General features: G+C 37.2%; 1 long non-coding RNA gene across 3 annotated transcripts in view; it reads left to right on the top strand.

Annotated features, from left to right (window-relative positions):
- LOC137189156 (uncharacterized) overlaps nucleotides 1-18,233 on the top strand; it is a 102,959-nt gene that overhangs the window by 64,891 nt on the left and 19,835 nt on the right. For 2 of the 3 annotated variants that reach the window (XR_010929593.1, XR_010929595.1), the window contains one exon: nucleotides 13,813-13,910. This is a non-coding gene — a long non-coding RNA (uncharacterized lncRNA). Of the gene's footprint in view, nucleotides 1-13,812; nucleotides 13,911-17,612; nucleotides 17,909-18,233 lie in introns of those variants that run through there. The other variant, XR_010929594.1, reaches the window with a different exon arrangement.

The raw sequence follows: 18,233 nt of genomic DNA, 5'->3' as shown, positions 1-18,233 counted from the left end.
AATTGACAGCTACAAAAAAGGCATTCAACTTCATTCACGTATAACGCAAACATGTAGCAATTTAAAGAATTCATTCGTCTTATTTGGAATAAATACAAGACATACATTACTGACATGGACATCACTGAAGCATCAACTTCAAAATCATATTCAGAGATGAGCCACACAAGAAAAAAAATCTCTTTTAACTCTGTTCCATTTTTCTCTATATATTTGAAAGTTGAAATGAGCCCATATAACAGACTCGCACTGTTTCTTTCCTCTCTACAAATTCATCTTTTCATCTTAAATCAAATCATACGAGATGTCCCATAGCAACATGAAGACAGACTGACTGATTTATGTTTTCCATGCTTCTTTTCATCTAAGTGCATGCTGTTTACGTTCTATAGTGTATTAATTTATAAGTGAGAGACATTTCACGCTACACATGGCATTGTTTATGTATAAGGTTGTGGAGCCACATGTAAGAACTGTTTGTGTTTCCCAGGAGTGGAGGTAATCAGTGGAGCTGGGAGTTATGGGAGCTTTCTTCTCCTCTACTTCCATATTTAATATGCCCCCATGTATGTTTTTCACCGCACAAGAAAATATGTACAATGTGTTGGAATGACACACATTAGGCTTATGGCTTTGTGCCTCAGAATGACATGTGTGGGCTGTGCAGAAGCAGGATATTTCCAAGTGTATGAATAATTTTAAGCTCAGAATGATAACATCTAATTAAATGAGTCAGTGGGAAGCTCTGCCTTACTCATTTGTCTGGCTGCTTTTAATGCCAGAGCCTATTATTCCACACTAACAGGGCATTTTCCTTTTCTTTGATAATATCACTAATGATAAGGTGCGTAGCCTATATGTGTCCACTATATATTCTCTTTTGCTTGTCATAACACTTTGTTGTGCTGTCATATAACAGTATATCGTCCACAGTGCAGCCTGTTTGTTATGAGATGACAGAGTACCAGAGGGTATTACATGAACTATCTCAAATGTCGGAATATGCACCAACATCCTTGCCATGAATTCCTCTGTCTTTCTTTCCAAGTCAATAACATTTCTTACTGCAGAAAAATCAATGTGTGCAAGGCATGATGGTATTGTGAATTCTAGACACACCGATCTCCACTGCAGAAATGTCTCCTGATGACTCAGGATGGTTGCTGTTTGTGAAAATTGCACATCATCGAGCAGCCAGACAGTGAAGGATGCAAAAAAATAAGTCAAGGTGAAATCAAGCTTTTTCAACACCATCATGTGTGAAAGAGATGCGCCTCCTCTTCCCCCATTTCCCCACTTCAGACATAGACACGCGCCAAACATGAAAAAACCAAGAGATGAAAAAAGAAAAACATACCAAGTGTTCTCTGTGCTTTCTCTACAGTCATGTCAATATGAGGGTAAGTGACTGCTCAATATTCTCCACCAACCTCCAAAATGATGAGAGGGGGGTGATGTAAGAGTTACAACTGCTGCAGTTTATTAGAGAGAGAGTTGGCGCAGAGACGAGGGAAGGGAGGAGCGAAGGAGGAAAGAAGGGAAAGACAAACTGACAGACAGATTCAGAGACAAAGAGCAGAAAAAATATTTACTGGAAGCCTGAGAGAAGAATTTTTACATGACTGTTGCGCTTTAATTTGCTTCTAATGCACTCCCATCTACAGCCTGATCAATTATTTACGCAATATTTTCCTTTTATACTTTAGTCATGCTATTTAGTGGGATGAAAAAAATCTGAACGTTAAAACGCCTTTGGTTTAATTCAAGCTCTTCAATTGGCTTCATGATGTATTCAGGCTTATCAGACATGCTCTGCCCACACTGGTTGTATTGAGTATCAGATCACAATTCACAGTCAATGGCTTTTCTCTGTACTGTATAGCTGCACGTTCACTGGGGAAAACTCCTACACACAGATGATCGTATTCAGTTTCACAGTGGTGTGAAGATGTGTGTTGTGTGAGATGGGCTGAGGTGACCATTTGATAAAGTGCTGCTCTTGTAAAAAACTTGTTAACAGAACATGATGTTGTTGTGTAGGAGGACATATGGAGTGTGTTGTAAATGGTGGGCTTTGCAGGAGACAGTAACGGGATGGTGTGAGCTCTAATGCAGTCAATATAAAAGAGTGAAAATAAAAAAAAAACAACATTTTCAATTTCGTTTTGTTCAAGTGTGTCAATTAGGACCTGGGTTACAGTTGGAGTCGTTTGAACAGTAAAAGTTTCAAGGCATTCAGACAGTAACTACTGTTTCAAGTAACAACTTTCATTTGAATTTAATAATAAAAAAAACAACTTTGACACCAGTGGGGATCATCACTCTCTACGCTACATTTTGAGTTTGCTTCCTCATTTGTGCAATGGCTCAGCAGTTGTTTAAGGTACTTCTGAAACAACGTCTCAGGAGCTGTTTTTCCAAGTGAAAAAGTGAGATTGAATTGCAATGAAACTGAACTCCAGACAGAAACAAGTCTGTGGGGAAAAGGGACACAAAAAGAGAATAAATCAAAATGTCACAATAAATGTTGAATGTTTGCTCAATGCCCAGAGAAGTGTAGCTTAGTGGCTACCTCAGGTCAGAGTGATACCTCTTCAGGGACCCATAAAGAGATTTGTCAAGTCCCTGTGTCTCGATGTCAAGTGGGCGTTTAAACGGATCAAGCTTGCTCCCTGACCTGGCATACTAGTCTTGTCAACCTAACTCAATAAAGCCACAACCATCGGATTGAGTCAAGTGAGTTTGACTGGTTTGTGGTGAGGGTTTGAAACTATTCAGTTTTAGTGATTTTGGACTCACTAAGGATAAATTGTCATCTATGGAGATTCATTGACCCTTTACTCATCTCCGCAGGCTTACTTTGCATGTTGACTTATCACGATCCTAATCAGGATTAGTGTATAGATTAATTAAAGGATAATTCTGCTTTACATGATATTCAGATATGTCTGTGGTCTGGGATTTGTCAGGGTACTGTATCTTGTATTTATCAAGCATCTCAGAATTACTCCAAGGTATTATGCAGAAAGTTTGTCTAGGACTTAAATAGTACCAGCTTAGATAAACATGACAGCTAATTGTAAAGCCTCCTACAGGCATATTTGTAGAGGAGTAGAATTAATATGAAACAATTTTATAACACTGAATATAGAATTTTTAGTAGTTGCAAAGCATTGGCTGTATTGAAATTATATTTTAGTAATCAGAACAGATATCTGTCTCGCAATGAAAACAAGTTGAAAGATTTACTTTACTACCTTGTTCCGGCAAATTGGTCTGCTACTATTGTGCTTATCAGACTTTAGCAGTTGTGACGCAGATCTGGGTGAAGACACATTTGACTAATGCAGGACAGAATGCTGCTGCAGTTGTGAGCAGATGTGTTTGTATATTGGTTTGGGGATACTGGAGTGCAGACCACCTGCTCTTCAATTGGTCATAACTGCTCTCTTCTAGCTTATAAATTAGCTTTTTGATGGGCTATTGCACCATGAAAATAGGACTTAACATTGGAGTGGGGAGCAGTGGTACCTTTTTGACAATTCCAAATAAGCATGGACTTGTGCAATAAAATGGGACAAGCTCAGCATCACTAATAAAGCTCCTTTCCACCTCAGATATCTTTATCTTCAGAAAGCAGCCAAATTTGAGCCAGCTCTTTTCGATCATGTGTACCCGTTTCAGATGCTATCCATTTCGGATGTTATCACTTGATTGAGTAGATGTTATCCCTGGTTATCAGCCTCATAGATACTAGTTAGAAGGGGCCTGCTACACCTGCTAGGACCGTGGCACCTACCAGTAGGTAATATGCTGCTAAGTTATGTTACGCTACAAAATAATTATGTTTTATGATGTGACAACACTGTGGTTAAGGTCTGGTTAGGTTTAGGCACAAAAACCACTTGGTTAGGGTTAGGAAAAGATCATAGTTTGTGTTAAAATAATCACCTGAAACATCAACCATTGTAAAATGTGGTAAAAATTTCAGGTGGTCTCGAACTGTCTCTTGCTTGCAACTTCATATGTTGCCAGTCAGCTAACTATCTAGCCATCCACCCAACCCGCCTCCTCCTAACAAGTAAAAACGTTATCTGATGTTGACATCATCTGAACAACCTCACTTCGCCAGGTTATAATAAAGGTGACTTGAACCTTACCAATGGATGATAACACCCTTCTGAACCTACTAGTAGGTGTGGCAGGCTCCTTCTAACTCATATCTATGAGGCTGATAACCACTGATAATGCCCATTCAATCAAGTGATAACGTTTGAAGTGGGCGCCATATGAGAATGTTTTCTCAAATCTGCCACAACCTCTTTACTGACTTCCTGTTTCCATACTAAATTCTAAAGTACACTTCTGAATAAAACCTGATTGACACATCGGCTGATATTAACTCATTTAGATATATTTTATTGGTGTTTATGTCAACTGATAAGTAACAAGCAATAGTAATAGTAGTAAAAAATATAGTAATTTAGAAATTGCAACTGTAAAATATCTTCATCAGCTTGATATGCGTCTTGGTCATAATTCTTGAAGGGATCCTATATTTTTTTTGATCTTATATTTTTATGTACAAATGAATATCCGCTGACACATAGTTATCAGATTTAACTCTGTGCTTTTCTGCCATAAGTGTTACATGTTTTGCTAAGTAAAAGTTGGACAGAGAATGAAGCTTTGCATTGGACTTTGACTTGGTTCCAATATGCTTCCCGTTGGCCAACAAACATCATGTATAAAAAGGGAATTAGGAGTTTTTAACCTACATTGTACAATCTGCTTAAATTTCTTATCAGTTGTAATGGGGTTACAGATTTTTGCAATTATCATATCAGATTATCCACTGTACTCTATTATGGGCTGTCGCACAATACACAAAGAAAATTTATATGTACAGACGGTGCCAATGTATTTGCAGAATACAGCTGATTATATGCTGGTTGAAAATGACATATTTTCTACCAAAAAAAAAAGAGATCAACTAGCTGCCAATCCCAAAGAAATAATATGACTCATCCCCAATATTTGAACCACCTTAATCCTGATAAGACCCCGAATCAAGTTAATCTCATGGCTAGACTGGAGGCACAAGGGACTTTCTCTAACCCTGAGGAAAAACAAAGAAGGCCATCAAGATCTATCTAACCTAAATAAACACCATGCGGGCAAATAAACAGAGCAGCTTCCTATTAAAGGTCAAGTGCTTAAATCTGAAACGGAAACATGACCAGGCTGTAATCCAACATCTCAAGCTTTGCCAAGGCATCAACAGCCATGTTCTAAGCAAATAGAAATGTCAGAGCTGGACACAAAGCCATCTCCACGGGAGACTCTTTTCATCACTGCAACATGCAAGAGAAATTGTTTACATGCCAGCCAGCAGGGACAAGAGCAAAGACGACAGGTACAGTAAAAGAGAAAGGAGCGAGAGATACAGATAGCAAGGGAGGCACAGATAGAAACAGAGGGAGTCAGGGAGGGAGGGGGGGTTTGTCAGTATGTGCGTATAATCCTGGACGTATTAAACTCTAGGGTGTGCTGCCGGATTTTTATGTTAATAATGTGCACCAGCACATGGCAGGCAAACGGGTTGTGGATGCTCCCCTCATTAAACGAGGTCATTTACTACACCAGCAGGACTTAACACAACCTGAGATGAGACCAATCCTATCTGCAGCATGCTGCTATGATGCACCTTTCACACAGCACGCATTTGATTGTGCATGTTCTTCTGAAAGTATAGTGATTTTTTCTGGACTCTCACCGTACACGGAACAGATACAGTACGTGTATTCCATTCTAATATGCAACTTCCACATCAAAAGTAATGTGTTTTGAGTCTATTTATGACTCCATAATTTATCAGTAGGAGTGACTCTGCTTCTCAGTAAAAATGTATTTGCTGAGCATATTTTCTTCATCGTGTCCCTCTAACTGTCCATAAGGACAGATGCCCTCAGCCACTGAGTACGCCCTGGTTCACTGAGTCTTTCACTTCATCATAATCTTTGTCTCATCAAATCACATCATAGTTATTTCCCTCATGATGTAGCAATGTGTCATTGTAGTTTCAGTTGACTGCATTGTAAATGCCCTAAATCCACCTTATGTTTACTTTCTTATTGTAACGTGATCAATTTACATCCTGAAGAGTCTTCATAAAATGCTGCTCTGGATTACATGTTCAACATAATGATCACTAATGTTGTAATTAAAATAATTTATTAATTGCCTCTTATGTATTAACAAACTTAGGGAGCTTTAAACAATTATGAATGTTATATTGTTTGTCTGTTATCTGTGCGTTCTGCTGCCTTTGAACCTGAATGAGCAGTAAAAGATGAAGAATAACGCTGCACCTTAAACTGTGAGCTTGCCGGAGTCGTTAAGCGTCTTATGCATAAAGCAGTGTGTTGTTTATGAGTTTACTTTGATCTCCAGCAGTGTCACAGACACACTGACTCACACACATATACGCAAAAATGGAAAAATAACAAACTGCAAAATACTCCATGAACCCTAACGCTTTGAAGTAGGTGTAAAAAAACAATGCAATCCCACATCAACGCAGTCTTTCAGGGTCTTAAAAATATAAAAGACTGTGTACTCTTATAAGTAACTCTCAGAAATTGTACTATTTATCACTAAGCTTAACATGATGCAAAACTTTATGAAAGGAGTACTAAAATGATCCTAATAAGATTGTCTGAGCAAATATACCAACCTAAAACACTGATGCAGTGCTTCACTCCATCACTCTTCAGGCTTGGCTTTATTTTTGAATAATTTTCGAAAATGCCCACTTTTAAATCAGAGGAAAAAGGAATTGTTTTAGTCATAAATTGCAGGAAGTGTAACAGAAATACTTTAACACAAGGCCTTATTTACAGATCTTTCAATGATTTACATGCGTATTTTCTAAACAAATAATGCTGGGTGAAAATGGATAGGCCGTGGATTGCTTTTAAAATGAAAAACAATCTTATACTTGAAATGTGCATTGTGCTTTGGCCCTGGATTTTGTTTTATTTCAGTTTATTGTCCCATTAGTCAGCTGTACATTTCACTCCTAAAATTGAACTCAGTTACAACCAGTTTCAGAGACCTTGGCATCCTATTGCATCCAGTAAAGTGTGGGTCTTAACACCCAGAATTCAACAGGGTGCAGGTGCAGCCTTTGCAGTTCTACTAAGTCACTCTGCAGTATATTGCTTATCCTTGCGTCACCAGGTGTAACCTTATGTCAGCTGAGATTGAAGATTTGTCTGCTCTGTATACGCTTTCAGCAGTGACTGGTGGAAAATATCTCAGAATAAACTCTCAGAGATCATAGAGGCATCATTACAGTTGTCTCTCTGTAGCATGGGTTTCACAAGACAAAGCCATACATCACCACATGATGCGCATTGCTTGGTGATTTCATACAAATACACTTTGGATGAATCAAACGGCCTGTGGTGTGATTTCACTCACATACACACACAGAGACTGATAGAAGTGAGCTGAACGGGTGAACAGATGGACAGATGCATGCATAGACAAAAGTGAATTGTATATACGGACACCAGACGAATAGATAGATAGCCATTGGGATGAATGTTAGGGACTTTATCTTCTCTTAATTTGGCTTTCCAGGCAGCTCTCAGGATGTGTATGGCTTCATTCACCACCACCACCCCCCCCCTCAAAAAAATTAACCATGTGGCAAGTTATCTGCCGGCTACCATCTATTACTTAAATGCTCACAATTGTCTCATGACACCAAAACTTAACTTTAAGCGCTAAAAAGTTGAGACAATTTTACAGAAAATAATTAGATGGTTGGCTGTGGTCAGAAGTGTGCTCTGTTGCACCTGTATCCACACTAAACAGTGATGTTAAGTTGCTGTTTAATGTCACTCATTATTCTTTCCTTAATTTCATAATCAACTATATGTTCAGTAGCTTAGAGGTAAACAATGGTAATAATTATATACCATTAAAAACAATTTGTTTGCACTGATGTGCAATTAATTTGCAAGAACAATTTATTTTCCCTGACAACATTTGATATTAATGCAACAAATAGTGTGATGTTAATGCAACACACTGTAAATTAGGGGTTTGGAGTAGAGCTGTGCCCTAGTACTAGTTATTTGGCAAAGCATAAATAGTGGGTTTTTTTATGAATATTTGTTTCATACAAATATTTTAAAAATTATTTGTTTTCAGGAAGAAAAGAAAAACCTTGTCAAATACCGGCACGCAGGTCGGTTACATCGCTATCTCAGTCTCTCTCCTCTGCTCGAGAGGAGTCACATCCACCTTCTACATGATGCATATTTCCTTATTTGGACATCACTCCCGGAGTTGGGGGTGTTCCCCAGAGATAAAGCTGAGCCTCTGACACACGCAAAGTGCTCCCAAGGGACTCTACATAATCTGTTGTTTCCCTTCTCCTTTCCACAAAGTTAGGTTGTTAAAAATGAGGCAATAAATGAAAAGTGCAAAGCAAGAATCGCCTTTGAAGTTCCTCCCTACACGTTACATGCTGTGCTGTCTCTGTATTATGGGTGTGTTAGGTAGAGGTCTGTCTGCAATGAGGTGATGAGTAAAGTTTTAGCTGAGTAGTCAGCGCAGTCGTCTGTGATCTGGGAGACTCCAGTTTGACACTCGGTGTGAGGACCTCCTTTGTAAGGTAGTTTATTCATGAACACTTATTGTAACACTTTTTCTAAAATTAAAAGCGTAATAAAAACAAAAACAGGATTTTTAAGCCTCTTTCCACTTTTATTCAAATACAAATACAAATACAAATAATTTTGCTGCCTCAACAAATACAAATACAAATGCCGGCGTGTGGGACTTTTACATATAAATGAACATCCATTACATTAAAGCCCTTGCCAAACAAGTTCACATAATGCTGATTAATCACCAACAAGTACATCTCTGTATTTTGCAATATACAGAGTTTTTTTAAATCTGGTGTCTGGCAATTTTCCTGTGCTGGCACAACAGTAGTAATGTGTTTCACATCAATCAGCAATGACCAACCAGCCTTGCGGTCTGATGAAGATACCTGAGGTCTGAGCACCTGTCGGGACGGCTAGGGGGGCCGAACATGACATAATTTCCCCTGCAACTCTATGTGACAGACTAAAGGCTGTTGTAATTTTTAGTGTAGGACTGTTAATATGTCACTTAGTTAGTTAGTTAGTTAGTTAGTTAGTTATTTTTTAATATTTTTCAGGCGAGAAAAGTGACCATTTAGATTCACAGTATGTGGTCAGTTAATTCAAATAACGCCTATTTGGAAATTTCCTCTGGTTTAGCCCTCTGCTAACTTGAAAAAGGAGTAAATAATTTAATAATGGCTCTTCTAGACTTTCCAAATGTTATCAGACCAAATGGATCAAATTCTGATAGTGAAATGAGTCATCCACCATTTTACAGCCACAACAGCAGCGACAGAGTTGGCCACAGTGGCACCTATGATGTAAGCAAGCATCGACAGTGTTTGTGTAATGACTCTTACTGTTGGTGTAATGACTCTCACTGTTTGTGTAATGACTCTCACTGCCAGAAGGGGCAGGACAAAAGGACAAAAGTTCCGCACTGCAGCTTTAACTAACATGTTGTCAAAGCTGCACAAACACCGCACGGAATTTATTCAAGCAAAAACAGCAAACTATAAAAGCTGAGAACATTTTGTCCATAAGTGTATGTGAAACCTGCAGTGAGGGCCATTCATGCAGAATGGCAACTCCAGAATAGAAGCAAGGAGGTTTTAACCTTCAGAAATGCTTATTTTATCAGCAAAGAGGACTTGCTCTTGATTATGCAAAGTACAGAAAAACACAATTTCTCTCAAAATAAAACAGTACTTGGCTGAGTGAAACCTATGGTGGTACACTGTGGCTGAGAATCATGGTTTATAAATGCATGACTTTGAAAGCATATCTGACAGGCAAAAAGGCCTCAGACTGGGGACCCATGGGGACAGCTAGGAAAATAGTATCATATTGTGCAGAATAAAATCCCACCAAAAATCCTTCTAAAACACTTATACATGCACAGATATTTAGGCAAACACACTCAGACAGGTAACAGTTCAGTAAATCTATGCAGCAATAGATATTAACAAATTCCTAGAGACAGTTTTTCAAATAATTTTTGATTTAGCTTTTTTTAGCACTTCACTATAAATTTCCAAACATCCATGATAAAATTGCTGTGTGCCATTTGTTTGGAGCGTTATTTTTTCTTTGTTCTGCCTTTATGATTTATTTGGGAATCTGGGTCTGTTTGTTACCTAAAGCAAAAATGACTGAAAAGATAAAAGCTGCTCTTCATAGTCAGTTCATATGAGTTCAGCTCTCTTCGTTTTCTGTATCTGGCACAACCTCTCACTGTACCAACATTCACTTAATATGACAAAACAATATAAGACATTGTTCACATCAGCTTTCAATTAGATATTGTTTGACGTCTGGGTAGTTAACCTTGACTTAACGTGTCCATTATGCGGTTGTGAAAACAGATTTTTATATGTATAAGCAAGCATACATTCAAATTTCAAAAGCTTGTGGTGATGATGACGATGTTGATGGTGTGTTAATCTGAGGGATTTTTTCCACTGCATGTTTGTTCATCTATCAAATTCAGGGATTTTGGAAGCATTTAAGGATGACAACGTTTCTATCTTTACAACCACAGAGGCCAGTGATTGTAAATATTTTTTCCTCCTCCAGTAATCACAGTGTGTTCAGTATATTTAGTTCTTTCCTTACTTGCTAAACAAGTAACTGTTGCATACGCACACAAAGTATTCAAAGGCAGACCTGCATTTATGTGTAATGGTCTCTCCAGTCAGCTTAGGGTTGGGCGGTTTACCGGTATTGTGTCATATGAAGGTATGCATTTTTGTGATACTTTCGTCAAATGGCATTTTGTCATTACACAATTCATTTTGCTAAAAAAATTTTTTAAAGCAACTGTATGACAGAATTAGCGATCTTAACTGAATATATTTTTATACAAAGTAGCACAATTTGATTAAAAAGTAAAAATAAAAAGGCAACGTAATTTAGCAAATCATGAGTTGACACCACTATTTTATGCTTAATACCTGGTCATGTTGGGGAGCCATGCAATGAGGTACAGCCAATGAGAGTGCAAGACACGGGGTCATGACAGCGGAGCATGCATCTATTTCTACTTCTTGCGTGTGTTTTCATGACAAAACATAGTTTGGAGACCAGACAGACTTGTTGGGGATTCCTCCTGATGAAAGATCTTGAAATGTGTAACACCCTATTGCTGATCGGTCATGTAGTGTGCAAACCACAATGTCTTCAAGACTCCCGATTACAAGACAGAAAGTTGTGTAGTGTGTCCATGGCTACAGGTAGCTACCTTAAACTACCAACGCTGAAACCTACGAGGAGTTAATGAGGATTCCTAAAATGGGTGCCTCGTCAGATGGTTCAGACACTTCACAGAAGAATATAAAACAAACAATGCTTAAGGACAAAGGGTGGTAATACAAGCAACCTGTTTGCACACTAGCCATGTGAGTGAATATGGTGAATACATGAAAATGCGAGCTTCAACAACTCTTGCTCCAGGTGCATTACCAAAAGCTACATCCGGCGTGACAAAACAATATACTCAGTACCTCATATCCTGTTTCTTAGTCTAGCTGACAGAGAATTTATGTTTGTATTCGTTAGTGTTAATGGCATTTGCAATTATCGTGAGGTAAAGTGACAATAAGATACACTTATGAAATACAACAGAATTAAGAACGTTATTCTACCTTCTGTAACAAGCAGCTAATGAGGTGCATTCAATGTTAATGTTGTTAGCTAAATTAATGAGTTTCTAGCATCACGTCTGCATTAACAATAGTCAGCAGTGATGTTATTGTGTTTGTGTTATTAATGTCAGACATTAAAGTGACGCCTAATGTAAGATGATATGTACAGTAAGCATATATATTTCCTTTCTTTGTATTTGATCTTACGTGTGCTCAACAGGTGAATATCTGTATAAGGAAAGTAAATGCAACGACATTTATGTGAATGTTGAGTGTTAGCCTAACTGTTTACTAAATGTCATCATATATTTAGGCAAATAGGTAAGCCAAGAATTTGTGAATGCTAAGACAAAAAACTGAGATGGGAGCGATGCACCCATTGTACAGTAGATTCCTAATAAAAATTGTGAAATTCAATACAGCATTTTAAATGGATCCTTATATTTTAGCTGTATTTATTTAAGCAATTACAAATAGTTAACAATTTTAATAGAAAACCTAGCTTGCTGCTTCATTTCTCATGGTATTAGTATTAAGGAAAAAGCAAAACAAATACCATCAATATCGTCATACCGTCAATATTGTGAAAAACATTGTGATATATTTTTGCCATATTGTCCCAGCCCTCAATCAGATCGTTGGACAAGGACAGAAGAGTCGTATAAGACTAACAGAAGTTTGGCCTAATAAAGCACCTGGGGACACAAACTAACAGACAAATGGATGCAATCACATAAACTTTGGCTCTTGTTTGAGATCATATCACAATAAAGCAAACTACAAAAAAGAACTAAATGGTTTAGATGTTAGGGCTGTTAGGGTGATTTCTTGGTTTTGTAAAACATTTTAGGGCAAACAGTCTTACTGTGAAGTAAGTGTGAATTCAAAAAGATTTGCACTACCTCACCTATGTAAAGTACAGGACTTTGAGAGCAAATTGGGTTTGCTCCTTAAGCACCAGTGGGATCTAGTAATCCCGTTCGCCAAGTGATTCAGTAAATGGAAAGAGGAAAGCTCTGCCAAGTGCAGTGGAACAGAGAGAGCTAATTTTAAAGTGTCTACTATAATCAAGATTTACATGTTGGCATTCGCACATCAAAATATGACAATCAGACACATTTTATTTGTACTATTTCTGATGTTATTCATTATTCTCCATCCAATTTCCCTATTTAAATATTGGAAGTTGAAAGTCTGAGCAGCGCTGCCAACTTAAACACCTAAGCATCACAGAGATCTTGAATGGTCGACTATAAATAATGAATGCTACTCTTGTGTTGTCTGTATATCATACATGAGAAAGCTTTTATGCAGTCAAGAAATAAAGTCTGAAAAATCAGTGTACCATAGCCTGAGGTCACTCACTTTTTATTGTACCGATGTAATACACAAGCCTTTGAACAAATAGCAGACAGGAGCTGTGCTTTTAAAGTCAACTGAGGAGAAAGAGCCAGAAAGGTGTAAGAAAGGCCAAGTCGACCCAAGTTCAGTTACATGGAAGGAATAGAGAACCAAAGTGTTTGTTGTACCTTTTCTGTATTGTTATGTCCATATGAAATACTTTACAAAGCATCACAGGTTGTTTTCAGACAGTTTGTTGTTTTTTACACAAACTCACACCACTCTTTACCTCATTAGAATGAAAACATAAGGGAAGTTACTACAATAAGGGTTCTAGTTGATCGTTTGTATAGCATCAGAAAGGGGAAGTATTTTTTAACACTTAATGTATTTTGGACTATTTGCAAGAATGCCTCAGTGGGTGATTATGTCAAAACACAACACTGAACAAAGCTACTTAAGAGACACTTCCTGATCATGAAAGAAATACTCTTTTTTTTTTGTCAATACTGTCAATAAAACAGTACCTAATCTTTTTCATCCCTTTTCAAATCCTAACTTTCAATCTCTGTTTCAATTGCGGTAATTTTTTCTCATGGCTGAGGTTTGTTATTGCTCACTTCAGTCACTTTCTCCATTTTTCGATTTTCTCATTCCAGACTTGCTGTCGTGGTTCTCTTCTCTCCCGCCACTCTGCCTCCACAAAAGCTAATTGTGTGAAATTATGCTGTCTGCCTCAAGTCATTGGTAGTCCATTGTAAGTAGCTTCTTTTTCAATGAAAATGACAACTTTTTATACTCTATGTTGTAAGAATTGAAATTTGTCTGACAATTGCGTCTTACTAGTCACTAGTCTTCTTTTAACAGTTAACCAGACTTAACTTTTGATAATCTGAGCTGTCTTGGCCTTGTAATAACAATTAACCATTAGGTACTGTTGTTGTCATTTAGTGTAGATTCAATTATAATGTATGTGTTTTTTTAATAATTAATTTGATATTCTCAAATGTAACACAAGTAGATGCCAGTTACATAAGCCTTGTGTCTTCCAGGCCTAACATCATTACCCATATTTAAGTCTAACTTTTCTTTTGTTGTATTTTATGTTATGGGATTGGTTGGGAGTGTATATATATATGAGGCTGACTTTTCCTATAGCACCAAAATCAGGGCAACATTTCTATTTGTCCATTACTTTGGTTTCTGACCAAATACCTGCAAAACTGACATTCTCATCTGCCTCAACTGTACTGTACTGCTAGTGCTACAACTCATCCAATATTTAACAGTACCTGCAAAACGGACCTTTCCAACAGCCTCAGCTGTACATTGTGTTTTGTGTTACTAAACAAATGTTAGTATTCTAACATGCTAAACTCTGATCGTGAACATGGTAAAGACTGTACATGCTAAACATTAGCATTGTCATTGTGAGCTTGGCAGCATACTGAAGTTAGTTGCCTCAGTCTTGTTTAAACTCTCAAATATCAATAGCGATATATAAGCTATTCTCCAGAACAAAGTCAGGGGGAAAAAAGCAAAAAGAAACATCTTATGAATTGGTATTTTAGATGAATTTATTCACAATCAGTAGACTGACATCAATAGTGACATCTGTCTCAAAAATCCATTGTCAGTCTTCAAAATCCAATATCAGGCGGGCTCCAGTATCTATGAAACATTTCACCATGTACTAATTGTCCTTGATTTGTATTTGTTTGTTTTGATTTTAATTTGATATCATCTATGATTTTACAACACGATGACTCTCTTGCTTTAATAATTCGTATAATAGGAAAATTCACTTGTTTTAAACATTTCATTTCGGGACGCTCATTTCGGAATAATTCATTTGTAAATTCAATCAAATGCCTCATTAATAGAAAATAAACAAAGAAGTGACCCACATCAAAGAGGAAAAATAATAGAGAAATATATTAAGCCTTTGATTCATGATCAGAACAACATCTGATCATTTAAAGCACCAAAAGCTCTCATCACTCTGAAAGAAGATGACATATGATGTAGCAGACTGAAAACGTCATGTGACTAGGAAACTAAATAACATGCAAATTGAAAGGCAGCAGTGAATTGCACTCTGAGGAGTTATTTGCCCTGTGGAGAGTGCCACTGGCAGCCAGTGTGCTTGCATGCCCGGCCACTGAGTGAGTATAAAACCATTTAGCCTGCTGCCTCCAATTCCAAACATTCAGACCCTCTGTTGGACTACTCTTCTGTAAGAGTGCTTAGCGCCCACTTTGAATTAATGAACTAGAATTTTCTTTGTACAATGTGACTTCATGAATGCTCCAGTTTGGCAACAATGTGTGCCCCCAATTTTTTAAAAATACAAAATTTAATTCTAATTCATCCGTCTTCTCAACCTTAGAAATCTCATTTGAGGATTAACAGGATATTATTGTCTGACCATAACACTTCATTTAGAGATTTCTAGGTTTTCTTCATCTATACAGTACTTTTTATGGTTTTGTCTTGTATTCAGGATTATTCTTAGGGTATCACTAGCCATATTACTCCAGGTGAGTACAAAAATTAAATTTACACAGCACAAAGATATATCATTCCAGTTATCTGCCATGCTTTAGAAGAGAGATGCATTTACTTAACAGTAGGAAGCCACTCTGCATAATAACAACTTCATCTTGAACACCGTATATGATTTATCCTTGTTAACCCTTTTTAAACAGTCAAAGGTGAACTGAGGTTAATAGAGAGCACCCACGCAGGGACAAAAACATGATAAGCAATTACTGGAGTATTTAGTGGCTTTCATCTTTGTGTGTGTGTGTTTTTTTTAATCTTAATCATCCATTTCTCTTTTTATAATCTACTAGACATCTGAATTACTATAGTGACATATCACTGACTTGGTGTATCAAAGATGCAAGTATGTGCGAATCAAAACTGTTCACCAACTAAGCCAAAGAAAGATAAAGGGATATACGGACAGAAAAGGGTATGTGTTTTTCTGGCTTACCTATTTGAAGATTACTATAATACTTATTAAATGTTTTGATAGTTTTATTAACTCAGTAGAAATCATGTTTTATTTGCCGTTTTTCCAAAGGGTGTTAATTAAAAAAACATATTCTTTCTCCAACATAATTATGTAGGAGCTGTTCAAGTGAAGTCCCAGAAAATAGCACAATTTCATGGTTAAAAACAAGAGTATGATACAATGACCAAGGTGTGAGGGGGCTTGTTTGTACTCGTTTGTTCAGTAAAATGGAAGCTAATAATAAATTGCAGGGAACACGCATTTCTTTTCAATAGAATGAGCAACTCATTGGGGCATGAAATCATTATGAAACTGTGGCATATGGGAGGATGGCAGGCAACCGCAGAGAGACTGTACTCACTCAATGTTCATCTGAATAAAAATCTCTAAAGTCAAATCACGCCTATCAGAGTGTAATCAATAGACAATCATAATGTTTTGTTTGGTGGTAATCATGAATGGTAGTTAGAGGGGTGTCTGTTCCCTGATTTCCCTGAGTGAGAATTGGAGAGCACATTGGTTTGAAGTCAATCAGATATCAGCTCTCCTAATGTGTGCCGTGGTTTTGCTAATAGCTGGTGAGAAATTTAGGAGAGACAGATGAGTCTACGTGAGCTGGAGAGATCAAGCTTTACATGTGACTCACTTAGTGTAGTTCCAGTGTGTCACACCCATGTACCTCTTTCACATCCAATATTAGTATCAAGACTCAGTTGATTTACAGAGTATCAAATATTTACGCCAAGCCTTTAATGTTATAAGAGTAACCACTGTGCAGTATATAATTCACAAAATTGTATGTATACAACCAAACAAAACTGATAAATCAGAGCTGAATTTCAACTTAACCCTTACATACGGTTCATATTCTGACACTTCATATTGTGGAGCGGGTCATTTTTGACCCGGCTCAAATATCACTTTATTAGTCCCTATAACAAATTTTGGACCACAAATGTATTTTGCATCCATAAATATCTAATCAGTCATTAATAAATGGGTGATTAATCCTTCATTGATGTTTCAGAGAGCAGATAATGTTTTCTTTAGATTTGACACAATGAGTTTATAAATAAAATACATTCACACTATATCACACATTATGATCTCATGTTATCTAAAACAAGAGAACATAACAGCCATGATTATTTCTATGAATTTTATCGAAAGCGAAGGATGCAACAACTTTTTTGAATGGTAGGTTTCATTATAGCCATTAAAACCATCAATCAACACTGCCCACAAACTACATGTCCTACTTTTATGTCAATTGTACACATGCAACTCTGCATTGAGTATAGTAGTCATGAAACAAAACCACAAACTGGTTCGCAAATTTCAAACTAACAAAACTGCAAAAATATTACTTTTGCAGTCCTTTTTTGTTGTGCAGAAGTTGCATCTCCCTCTCTTTTATCCCCCTGTGACAATTGACTGCAGGACTGCAGACTGAAGATTTGGACTACTGTGCTGCTGTGGCTGGCGTGTGGGGAAGGTAACGTCAAGGTCCCCGTTGAGCTCTGTCCCCACTATCCCAATGACAGAAATACACATACATGCCAATTTATAGTTTCACTGTTTTAAGATTCCACATAATCAGCCTTTACCTTGATTTGACCCCCTCTAGTGACTTTAAAATGACCCAGAACTGCATAAAAAATAAATAATTTTGAAATATTTCTATTTTTGTGTATTCTGTGAAAAGTCATAAAATTTCAGGCTTAATGGATGTCATTTAGGGTGTTTTCACTGCTTTCAAATCCACAGCTTAGAAAGTAAAATGATTCTCCACTGGGAAGGTCAAAAAGAAACAAAACATGACTTGAGATCTAAATGCATGTTCAAATGTGCAAAGGTCAAGTTGCCATAAAAACATGTTTTTTTTTTCTCAGATACTGCAGCATATCAGCCTGTCAAATCATGTTTTACTAAAAAACTCAGTGTTTCATCCTTGGAAAGTTATCTTGGAACTCATTCAAAGCCTTCCTGTGACTGTGGTGATACATTGGCTTCTACTTTGCTGAAACTGGGCACCAGTACAGTGGCTAGCACAAACTCAAA

Source organism: Thunnus thynnus, chromosome 9, assembly GCF_963924715.1.
Source record: "Thunnus thynnus chromosome 9, fThuThy2.1, whole genome shotgun sequence".
Lineage (NCBI taxonomy): Eukaryota > Metazoa > Chordata > Actinopteri > Scombriformes > Scombridae > Thunnus > Thunnus thynnus.
Note: the sequence above shows the minus strand (reverse complement) of the source record. Positions and strands in the feature narration are given on the sequence as shown.